A 13,221-nucleotide genomic window follows, 5' to 3' on the forward strand; every position below is an offset into this window, starting at 1 on the left:
TGCACTTCATGCCTATATTTTTTTTATCATTGTGCTGTAATAATAAATAAAGTTTAGTCCTTAAAGTCATACGTTTGAAGTTTAAAGTGTGGTGGTGAAGTTAAACTTAATATTTTCCTTTTGGTTCATGTTAGGATGTTTTATTTGTTATTGTGATAATCTGCATATCTTGTTTATCTGTGTTAATGCTTCCGCGATGCTTATTTTCATAGAGGAGATGCTGCCCTTTTTTTATTATTATGGCAAGTTGTAGGTTGCGTAGTTTAGTGACATCCCAGGTTTTTGGGGCCCTGGGGTGTTACATTTTGTTTATTCATATTAAATCTATGCCTATCTCGTCCAATTTCCTAACATCATCAATACAATCCATGAATGTGACCAGATACCTGCTCACATGCAGATCAAGCTCCTCGATAGATAGAAAATTATGTGGCACCTACGTATATTGCACAACTTGCGCTGACAGTCCCCTACGACCCTACCAGCTATAGCCTCACACTACGTGAAAAATGGACAAAGGAGATACAATTTAGTGACGGTTCATTACACGACCCGCCACTTATGTCCCCTCGGGTCATGATAGGGTATAGACCTGTCACAGATATCAGGTAAAAGGTGATGTGCCATAATATCACCTATCACCTACGACATGAGTGACAGTTAATGACTCCACCCATCACTTATAACATGATCATAAGTGATGGGTCTCCCTGCACCAGTCATAGGTGACGGGTCGTGTTATGACATATCACTGATGACTTGGCATAGGTGACGGATCTCCCTGGGCCAATCATAAGTGACGGGTTATAATATGACCTGTCACTTATGACAAGTAATACGTGATGGGTCATAACATGACCCGTCACTTATTACAAGGATCTATTTTAAGAGCTCGCTAGCCACTGTGCGAGTGAACATTTACTCAGCAGTGCCACTCGGACAATGCTAGTGATTTTCACCGTCTCCGCTAGAGATTTTCTAATATCTTGTTGATTTGAAGTTTGAATTGGTGCTAGGTCTTTGAAGGTTTGCATCTCCCCCTTTCATCCTCCTCTAATATCTATTTAGTAGATTTGTTGTGCTTTGAGTTGTAATCGGCTATTTTGCATCTTTATCCAAAATCTTAGTACAAGTGAGTTGTATTTATGTTAGATTTGATACTAGGTTTGACTAATCTACCGCGAGATGCCACAAATCTAGTGTATTTATATGGAATTTTTAATCGCATGCTTAACCATGAAATTAAGATAATTGTTAATGAAGAATGAATGTTTTTATATTGATTGTAGATGACAGACAGAAGTTGGATGTACCTGCAACGATATCAATGTGTACCTCATGCCTTTAGTTGATGATCTTAAGAAACTCTGGTCGAAAGGCATTGAGGTTTGGGATCAGTACAAGAGTACTTTACCTTGCACACCATGTTGTTCATCACCATCAATGATCTGCCAGCACTTTGTAATTTGTCAGGTAAGAGCAAAAGAAAAGGTGAAGCTTGCTCCCATTGCTTAGATGACACATGCAGTTTGAGGTTAAACAACTCAAATAAAATAGTATACATGCGGCATTGATATTTCCTTCCTAGGGAGCACCCATACCGAAACATGGACAGGCAGTTTGATGGCACACGGGAGAAAGTATTACCTTCGAGGCATTTCAGCGGGGAAGATGTCCATAATCAGGTTAAGAATATCAATGTTATCCTTAGTAAGCGAAAGCAATCCTCCAAGGATGATGAACAGTTAGGAATGTGGAACAAGAAATCAATACTATTTGAGCTAGAATATTGGAAAAAATTAGATGTTTGCCACTCTATCGACAACATGCATGTAAAGAAGAATATCTACGAGAGTCTAACCGGTACATTGCTCCAAATGAAGGGAAAAGGAAATGATCATGAGACGAGCTAACCTTGAAGAAATGGGTTTAAGGTCGGAGCTCCATGCACATGATACGGACAAAGAAAAACACCTACCCTCAACAGCTATCACTCTCTCCAAGTGGGCTATCTGTTCATTTGTTCTTGCTAACCTTGTATCCAGTCCAGTGGGCTATCTGTTGCTATCTTGCTGATCTTGTAGCCAGTCCAGTGGGCTATTTGTTCAGTAAAATGTATCACCCATCACCTATTTGTTCTTGCTGATCATGTAGCTAGTCTAGTGGGTTTGAAATATGGTCATTCATAATTTCATAGCATGTGTTATCTAAAATATGGCCATTCATAATTTTGGGTAGTCTGAAATATGGCCATTCATAATTTTATAGCATGTGTTATCTAAAATATGGCCATTCATAATTTCATAGCATGTGTTATCTGAAATATGGCCCAGTAATTTGGTCAGGTCCTAAATATTTGTACATCGTGATAACTTGTTCCCTAAGCTACGCATCACCCTATAAATAAGGGGTCGTGATCATCTGGGGAGAGGAGGTCACAAGGAGAACGCTCAAGGCAACACACAGGACACACCCCGAGGAGACCCCTAGGGAAGGATTTTTTAACTCTGATAAGATGTAGAAACTCCTCTTGTAACCAGTTGATACACACCATAAGCAAAAGCAAAGGATGTAGGGCTATTATCCGACCAGGAGGTCCGAACCTGGTAAAATCTCTTGTGTTCATAGGTCCATCACAAACACCCCCCTTCTCTTGCTCTCTTCTCTCGGCTCACCGCAGTCTCTAAGCTTGAGCCTCCTCGTTGGAAGAGACTCTCGCCGTACTCTGTTCGCATAAGACATCCTCTTATGCCAATAGCGCGCTGTCCGTGGGGGTAACAGGCTACCTCCCGTAGCCTCGTCATTAGCTACGCCTCCGTTATGCCCCTAAGCTTCTCCGATGACTCCACTACCGGCATCTACCACTAAGGGGGTAATGGGCTGCCTCCCACAGCCCAGTCATCGAGTCCATCTCTATTTTCCACCGCCAGGGGCTTCGGATGGCTCTGCCACCGTTATGGCCCTCAGCATCGCCGATAACTCCCTTCCGGCATCTACCGCTGAGGGGAGAACGGGCTGCCTTCGACAGCCCCTTCATCAACTCCATCTCCAGCTTCCACCGCCGGGAGCTTCGGACAGCTCTGCCTCCATTACACCCTTCAGATTTGCTGATGACTCCACTTCCAGCATCAACCATTGAGGGGGTAACGGGCTGCCTCCCGCAACATTATCATCAACTCTGCCTCCATTATGCCCCTCAGCTTTGCCAATGACTCCACTTCAGGCATCTACCGCTGAGGGGGTAACGGGATGCCTCCCTCAACCCCATCGTTGACTCCCTCTCCGGCTTCCATCGTCGGGGGTTCGGACGGCTCCACCTTTGTTATGCCCCTCAGCTTTGCCGATGACTCCACTTCTGGCATCTACCGCTAAGGGGGTAATGGGATGCCTCCCGCAGCCCCATCGTCGAATCCATCTCTGGCTAACGACTCCAGGCTCTGAAAGGTACAGCCTCCGACGAGCCCCGCCGCGCTTAACGTAGAGGGGGTGGCATCCTGCTCCCCTCGACCTCGCCATCGACTCTGCCTCTGGCTTCACCACAACGCTCTGGCATGCCTCTCCCACGTCGAGCGTCATCATGGGCTTTGGACCATGTCACCTCCATCGAACCTCGTCACCGGCGGTGATCGCCGAGAGGTTTTTACATGGACGGGAAGCGATCCGAGATAGTCTGACTTCAAATGGGCTGGAGCTAGTTCTATTTACATCAGTTCTCCCCTTGGGACCTCGAAACTAGCGGATGAGGGGGTACTGTTGGGGAAAAATAGACTAGCCTAAGGATAATGGTTGATGATTGCTATCAATGGTCCCTCCGAAGCCTTCGATCCCTGGACCCTCAGCAGGAGGCCTAACTTTCGGAGGTTGCAGGCCCCTTCTGGCCAACTCTCTGGTACGTACATGGCCTTCCAAAGACTCGATGCTACAGCAAGTCCCTCCAGAGCCTTCGGCCTCCGAAACCTCAGTAGGAGGCCTGGCCCCTGGAGGCTGCGGACCCCTTCGGTGCCTGTGCGGCCTTCCGAAGCCTAAAAGATGCAACAGGTCCCCAGAGACAATATCAGGGAAGAAAAGGACACCCCCTGACACCAACCTAACACGAGGTGATGGGCGATTAATGCCGGTGCAATTGGTGCTTATTCTGACACCTCAGCCCGATGAAGGTCGTCTTAACACCACGGGTAGAGCAACACCGGGCCGTAATTGACGACCGACTCACCCCTCGGGGGGCATGCACCATAATAGTTACCACGGTAGATATTTATCTTCCATATAGGGTAGAAAGTAGTTATCTGGGATAAGGTCCAGTAATTTAGTCAGGTCCTAGATATTTGTATATCGTCATAACTTGTTCACACAGCTATGCACCACCCTATAAATAAGGGGTCGTGGTCATTTGGGGAGAGGAGGTCACAAGGAGAACACTCATGGCAACACACAGGACACACATCGAGGAGACCCCTAGGATTTTTCTCCTCTGATCAGATGTAGAAACTCCTCTTGTAACCAGTTGATACACACCATAAGCAAAAGCACAAGACATAGGGCTGTTATTCGATCAGGAGGCCCGAAGCTGGTAAAATCTCTTGTGTTCTTCGGTCCATCACAAACACACCCCTTCTCTCGCTCTCTCCTCTCAGCTCACCGCAGTCCCTAAGCTTGAGCCTCCTCGTTGGAAGAGACTCTCGCCGTACTCCGTTCGCACAAGACATCCTCTTGCGCCAACAACGCGCCATATGTGGGGGTAACATGCTGCCTCCCGAAGCTGTCATTGGCTGCGCCTCCGTTATGCCCCTCAGCTTCGCCGATGACTCCACTACCAGCATCTACCACTGAGGGGGTAATGGGCTGCCTCCCACAGCCCAGTCGTCGAGTCCATCTCTGGCTTCCACCACTAGGGGCTTCGGATGGCTCTGCCACCGTTACGCCCCTTAGCATTGCCGATGACTCCACTTCCGACATCTACTGCTGAGGGGGTAACGGGCTACCTCTGGCAGCCCCGTCGTCGACTCCATCTCTGGCTTCCACCGCTGGGAGCTTCGGACGACTCCGCCTCCATTACACCCTTCAGCTTTGCTGATGACTCCACTTTCGGCATCTACCATTGAGGGGGTAACAGGCTGCATCCCGCAACATTGTCGTCGACTCTGCCTCCATTATGCCCCTCAGCTTCGCCAATGACTCCACTTTCAGCATCTACCGCTGAGGGGGTAACGGGTTGCCTCCCTCAGCACCGTCGTTGACTCCTTCTCCGGCTTCCATCGTCGGGAGACCCCTAGGGAAGGATTTTTCTCCTCTAATCAGATGTGGAAACTCCTCTTGTAACCAGTTGATACACACCATAAGCAAAAGCATAGGACGTGGGGCTGTTATCCAACCAGGAGGCCCGAAGCTGGTAAAATCTCTTGTGTTCTTCGGTCCATCACAAACACACCCCTTCTCTCGCTCTCTCCTCTTAGCTCATCGTAGTCCCTAAGCTTGAGCCTCCTCGTTGTAAGAGACTCTCGCCGTACTCTATTCGCACAAGACATTCTCTTGCGCCAACACTGATTTTTGTGCTTTGATGTCATATCTTTTAAAGGTCATGTATATTTGGCTCATTCTATTATTTCTTTATCTATGTTTATGTAAGATGAGATCCATGCTCATATTGTTTGTCATCTTCTGAAAGCAATTATACTTACAATAGCCATGTGTAGTTCCTTGGATGCTTTAAACATGATGATAGATACCTGTGCTTTTGAAACTGTCCCGCAAATGATGACTATTTACCATATATATGAATGCAAAGCTCGACTGGATGAATATTACACATGCACCTTGCACATCTTTTCACTTTCCTAGTCGAGCTTGCACTCCTATATAGTTATTTCCGTAATCTAATTTGGCATTTTCCAATTCAATAAATCTATCCCTATGATCTGGCTACTAATATTTGTCTTGTACCATGTTCTTAACCTTGATTCATTTTCTTTCCTCTAAGAAACCATAGGGCAGAAGAGGGGCATTGTGTATGTGTTGAGGAATGGGTAGGCTTCCTTAAGATCTGGGGTTACATAAGCCTCACAACCCCAGATCTGGGGTTACGCAAGATGGCTCTGATACCACTGTTGGGGAACAGACAGGCTACGCTAGCCTTAAACAAAAAATTTCTACCACATTCACCTAAAAAATCATGCTAGTAGGAGATCATAGATCGTTACCGCTCGATACATAGTGTAGCGGAAGAAGAGTTGGAGTAGACCGATCCAACGTCATGCGCGTCAAACTCCTCGAGCAGCTTCTCGATCAGATCCGTGACCAGCCCCGCACATGTGATCATGCTTCTCAACCAACTCCGAGCAGGTGGTCGTGCTCCTCGACCAACTCCAAGCAGGTGGTCGTGCTACGCGACCAACTCCTAACACGTCGTGTTCAACTCACCGATAATATCAGCGCCACAATAGCAGCATCGCCTCTATAGTATCCACACGTACTAGGCAGAAACACCGAGCGCCGATGTGCTAGCACCGCATGCGCAGCTAGGGTTTAGAGATCGTGTCCAAGGCTAAGGCTAGAGTTTCGGAGTAGCTCCACCTTTGCACGCCCTACCCACGCCTCTCCTTATATAGAGCTCGTCAATGGGCTCCCACGTTGGAAGCCCTTTAAGACTCTAACTTCTCATAGATCACAATCCAATCAAAACCCAGACGAATCAAATTTGCATGTTTTGTTCTAACCCATTAAGTGTGTGACTCGTTAGGTTCATGTACAAATGGCTACGACACGGAAACCCTTTCCAAACCAAAATCAATAGCAGTCCCTAGCAGGACATGTTAGAACCTTGATATACACATGCACTCCCTTCGCTGCACGATACCAGTCAAGCTCAAGGCGAGATACGTGCCACCCTTGGGATAGCTCGACCATTCACTCGATCAAGTAGTGGATTCATCATGATTAATTCTTTAATCATATTGGCATGGCCATGCACTTTCTCAATCCAACTACCTCGAGGGGCCTAGAGATATCTCTCCCGTTATTAAGGAGGGGTAAATTTCATCTTGATCGCTCATACCCCATGACATGTTTCATGACAAACCCGAAAACTACCTTTATGACTACTCAGTTATGGAATAGCGTTTGGCAGCCTCAAAGTATGCCACTACACATTCTGAGAACCAATGACGATCTCAGGTCCAAGGATCCTGCAGGCACAGTATTTGAGATAACAACTGATGGCACATCATAAATAATAATCCCAGCAGTATCTCAAGGTGGGTCTATCCAACATTACGTTCTCTAACATAAATGTCCACATTATTAACTTGGTATCTCTATAGATATGATACATGAAATGTGATCATAAACCAATATATGTGCTAGTCTTATGTATCATCACAATGATATGTGACCAGGTTTTGACTAAGAATAACATCATGATATAAATAAATAGGTTCATGAATAAGTCACATACTTGCTAATCAATATAAACGATAGTCATTTTTGGAATAACACATTATTCGGTAGTACATAAACATAAACTTGTGATACAATCATCTCTATGATTGTCTCTAGGGTATATCACCTTCAGTATGTTGATATCTTAACGGGTATGCTTAGAGTTCTTTTATATGTTGGCATTCTTGGATGATGTTGTTGCAGTCAGCTGGTTCTTACTAGTATGTTGTTAGTAGAAGCGTGAGATAGTGAATATGTGTAGTTCTTAATCCTGGTTCTTGCTAGTACGCTATTAATAGAAGTGTGAAAATTTGTCTTATTTGTTTTTGTTTTCTCGCCACCTCTTTTGAGCGATGATATCTTGTGGTGTAAGTTTGTAGTAATATGAGCAGTTTGTAGTAACCTTGATTCTTTTTCTTTCCTCTATTGAGAATAGAATATACTACACTTGATTTCCATAGGGAAGAAGAGGACTGTCACCCTAAGAAACAAAAAGCATAGAGCAAGATAGCACTAGAGGCCGCCCCGGCACAAGATGGGGTGGATAGGAGCCCAAGCCCCCACGCGTCGTCCTCCTCCGACGGCAATGAAAGCCAGCATCAAAACCTAAGCCCTGATCCATCACCGATGTAGGAGAGCCAACATCGGGCAAGTGATGAAGAATACAATCCTGCTAAAGAGGTATTGGTATGAGTCAATGTACTTTATACTTGTTGAATAGAGGAATATTTTTTGTTTATGTCAACTCCTCTTGGTTTCATCTCTAGATGGCAGTAGAGCAGTCTCCAAGCCAGACAGGTAGTAGTGGTACGCGAGCCCAAAAGGCAAGGTCACAAACACAATGGCTCACAAACAAAGTTACCGTCACGGGAATCGATACTGACGAGCTACCTACAAATGAAAAGGCCCTAAATAGATTCCAGAGAGTCGCAGGGCTCATTGCTCAGGAGAGGGTATCGATAACAACTAAGTTCGAAGAACTCAGTGACGAAGCTAAGAGGGACTTATTCGATAATGTTATCAAAGAGTATCTAGAGTACCCTGGAAACATGAGCGAGCATCAAACGATCACCACGATCAATGCAACAATGAAAGAGATAGAAAAACTTCATCGAAAATTTAAGAGCAAGCTTCTGAATCGGTACTTGGCTAAAGGGGTGGCGCCCTTCGAGAGCTACAAGCACTTGAAAGAGGAAGATTGAGATGCTTTTGTACAGATGAAGAACTCAGAGTAGTTCAAAAAGAAGAGTGAGGAGAAGAAGCAGCTTTGAGCTAGGAACAAGCACAACCATAGGACTGGCACAACCGAGTACGCTGGGAAAAGGCCGAAATGGCAAGCAAAGGATGAAAAGTTAGCCAGAGAAGGCCGTAAGAATCCTTGGTTGCAATTGCTGGGACGATCGCGGTCATATGTGTTTGCAAGGGGTGAGCAGTCCAAAAGTGGGGAAATCACATTCAGAAATAGCGAAACACAGTCAGTTGTAGAAAAAAGTAAAAGAAAAGGCAGCCGAAGCTAGCCAAGGTTCTTTCACCAGGGTCAGGGAACATGATATTCTCTCAGCGGCGTTGGGAAACCTGGAGCACCCAGGTCGAGTGCGAGATGTATCAAGTTCCTAGGGATGGAAATACGGCTTTCCCGAAGACCTCGAAATGCACAAGAAGAGGAAGTGGTCGACAATGGACGTGGATGCATTCACACAAGCATTGACACAGGATCTTACCCGGAAAGTTTACGCAAATGTCATGGAGCAACTTGCATCACAGGGAATACATATTTCCATGCCAGTGAAAGCTAGCACCAGAGCTGCAGGGAAGCATAGCTATACCTCTAAGGAGGTCGACCAACAAGTAGCTACTGTCGTGATTGAGCCGGATATAATTGACCTACTAGAAGGGTCCACGCCTTGCAGCCTTGTAATCAGGCCTGGCTGGTATCACATCGAGGTCGCAAGGGGTGCTTCTAGGCGTTCGTATCTTACATATGGTCCTGATACATGTAGGCTATGCCATGGTTATGGTGGACATGGTACATAGCAATACCACCGATCACGTGTTGGAGCTCCCCCCCCCCCCCCCCGGAATGATGAAGTCACAACTCTAGGTGAAGCTATTTGTCAAACGATACAGTGAAAGAGGGGCGACATCGTGATCTCCAGTGCATCCTAGTCTAGACGAACTTCAAGTGCACCGCCGTCACGCCCCCCCCCCCCCCCTCACCCCACTTCTAGCTAGAGAAGCTGGCTTCACTTCCTTCTCCTCCGCATCCGGCAGCCTCGCTTCCAGATCTAATTCCGTCTCCCCCAGAGAGTCCAAATAAGAAGGAAAAGAAGGCTGAGAAGAAAGGCTCTAAGAAGTACCTGCCGAAGATGTTGAAGGCCATTGTACCGGCAAAAAATTCCAAGGATATTGAAGCAACGTGGAATAATGCCAACCCGAAATTCTAATATGGGAAGCCCATGATGACGGTAGATGGCCTAGTGGCCTAGCAAGGGTGGGAAAAATATGTATCGACTTGCATAATTACTACATGCAGGCTTCTAGAGACAGCAATATCACATCCATAGTCGTACAGTATAAACGATGACACCTCTTAAGTAATGACGACAGCTACTTCATTGTTGGTTTCAATGACTTATATGACCTCTTAAACCTTGATGTCTTTGACATTTCATTATTATGGATCTTCACATTGTAAGTCCCTTGAAACTAAATATTCACGAATTAATACCACTAAGTCTTGAATATAACTATGTTCTTATCTGTAGACACTTGATGAAAAAAACAAAGAAGAACAAGGATTCCATTGCATGTCTTGACCCTGAGGCCATTACAATATCGGTCATCCAACTTTACCCCGACCACGTTGTGGACCATGTGTCCAGAGCAATGCAATAATATTCCAAAATACAGTACCTGGTGGGTGCCCAAAACACCGGTGGCCATTGGATCTTACTGGTCATTTGCCTCAAATGGGACTTGGTGTTCTACCTCGACTCGTCAAGACCAATAGGACCAAAAGGCGAATTTAGACAGCGTGTTACAGCGTTGTAAAAGGAATCCCTGATGCATAAGTTCTACCTGACTTAGTTTACATATTTAACTTCTCTAACATTCAAATGCTCCCTAATCTTGATCTTTTTTTATGCAGGGCTTTTGACAAGTACCTTCGAGCTCAACCTAACTACAACGAGAAAGACGACCACAGAGTGATACACAAGACCGGTTTCATGGTAAGTGCTACCAAATAGATTACCAAATGCTCTCTATTGCTATTTTTCGTTTTGATCTAAAACTAAATTTTCTTTCTAGCAGTGCCACCAACAACCACCGGTCAACATCTGCAGATTCTATGTTATGTGGAACATTCTCCTCACGCTCCGCATGAAAGATATCAAATCCTTCGATGTAAGTTCAATACGAGATTATTTGTAACTAATTTTAGTAATTAGTTTAATTTCATGATAATATGATATTGGTTACGTGTTAAATTATACAAAAATTTGACACTCTTCTTTCGACGATGGTGCACTCCCAGAGATTCGACAACGGATTGCCGAGTTCTTGGTGTCTGAAATCATCAGCCCACACGGTGAGTTCTACTATAGAACCGCTAGGTTACGAGGTCTTATGTAATATGAGTTGATCGGAATATTGTAATATTTATGATTCTGTAATAAATTGATTGAAACTTTATAACATTTACTATTCTATGATCAATACTATTCGAGCTAGTGTTTGTCAATATGGATTTGGATGTGTTGATGTTGTTGGCAGGGAGAAGACGGCTATCAAATCCTGACTACGCTCTTGGATGCAGCCAGAAAGCAGGTCAATCCAACATGATAACCTACATATAAGTGACGGGTAACTAGGTTACCTGTCTCTTATATATTCCTCCCTAGCACATGAGTGACAGATATAAGTGACGGGTAACCTAGTTACCCGTCTTTATGTTGGAACATAAGTGACAGGTAAAGTGGTTACCCATCACTTGCGTCTGTCAACCCAACATGTGAGAGATATTTATAGGTGACACGTCACGGTTATGATCCATCACAGATGACTTTATTAGTGACGAATACTTACTCATCATCAATAACTAGTTATCAATAATACGTTTGAGTGACGAATATAAGATCCATCACCCATATTCGTTATTTTTTTACTAGTGTTAGCAGTCTTCGATCCTGACAAATAGTTATATATTGATTCAAGAGCATCAGACGGAAATATTTAAACGCTGCTTGACGACCGACGATATTACCAAGTCGCAAGCCATAGGAACACCGACGTGCACCGAAGATATTAGTTCGTGCTCACGACACTGCATTCGTGTTCGTTAGCAATTTGGCAGGGCACGATCGAGCAGCAGAAAATTATATGTAGGCTTACGACCGATAGGCACGGACTGAACCTCACTGTCAACACGAGAATCACGTGATCGTGAACTTGCGGACGACAAGTATTACTAATGGGAGAATCTTCTCGAATCTATCTTATTTTTTTGGACGACAAGAATAACTAATGAGAATCGCTCTCGGACGACAAGGACCTAATTGTCCCACATGCTAAGAGAACAAGAAAAAACGCACACAGAGAGGACATGCTCAGGCAGCTGTGGTCAGGGAAAAATCGTACCGGCGAGGCGGCATGCGCGTCTTGCGAATGCAAAGACGAAGGCCAGTGGTGGCTTGGCGCCTTGGCGGCGTGCTAAGGCGGACGTCGGCCCAAGGCCAATGGGTGAACAAGAACCAACCTAGCTTGAGCCTACCCGAGAGCGATTCGTGCTGATAGAAGTATCCACACATATGGGCTATGGGCAACGACTGTGTGGACACAGCATGGTTGCGCGTGAACGTCGCACGACTGTTCAGAAAACGCTCCATCCTTTTGCAAAGATTTTCTTCTTGAAACTCCTATTGCCATGGAGTATGTAATAAGTACCGGTAGGGAAAACTTTACCTGGTAAATAAAATTTACAAATGTACTGGTAAACCCGGTTTTTCGGATATATCGGATTTACTAGACAAATTAAAAAATTAAATTTTTCAGCATGATTTCCGTAGAAATTGGTTCTAATCCATTTAACATCACAAATTACACATAACAAAAAAAAAGATAATATCACAAGCTCATAACACATTAGAAAGGTTCATTACATTGATCATAACAACATCCTACACGCAAAAGTTGTTGGATATGTTTAAGCAAAATGATGGGTATAGACCAAATGATACATCAATCACATTACAAAATATAGTAGTCTTCTTAAGAACCAACCAAACATCAACACAAGCATCCAGAGTACTACTCTCAATTCTATTTGCATTCTTGCAGCATGTCATCTGAATAAAACGTGCAGTCCGTGTTTCCTAGTCTGCATTTTGGTGTGGGTAGAGCCTGGTACTGGATCTGAAGGAAAACAGCTGAATCCTCTTCATTAAAATTTGAAATTGACACAAACACAATGTATTCACAGCAAGCCTATATCATTGGAATCGAACCGGTACCTTGATGTATGAATTAAGATACTGAAAATGAGGCCATATAAGATGCACCAATCATTTAGTTCTGTGCTAAGGACCAGACTTTCTGAAGTAGTAATGCTCAACAAAGAGAACTCATACTGAAACACATGCAAATTTCCTATGCGTGGATATCACCATTGTTTGGCAAATTTCGTATGCGTGACTGCTCGATTCCCTCTAGATGCGTTTTGGATCGGGCCAAGGGAGATTGGATCAGACCAGCGGTAAAACTATATTTGGTCAGTTTTTTTGTCCGGTT

The sequence above is a fragment of the Phragmites australis genome, chromosome 6, assembly GCF_958298935.1.
Source record: "Phragmites australis chromosome 6, lpPhrAust1.1, whole genome shotgun sequence".
NCBI classification, from domain to species: Eukaryota; Viridiplantae; Streptophyta; class Magnoliopsida; order Poales; family Poaceae; genus Phragmites; species Phragmites australis.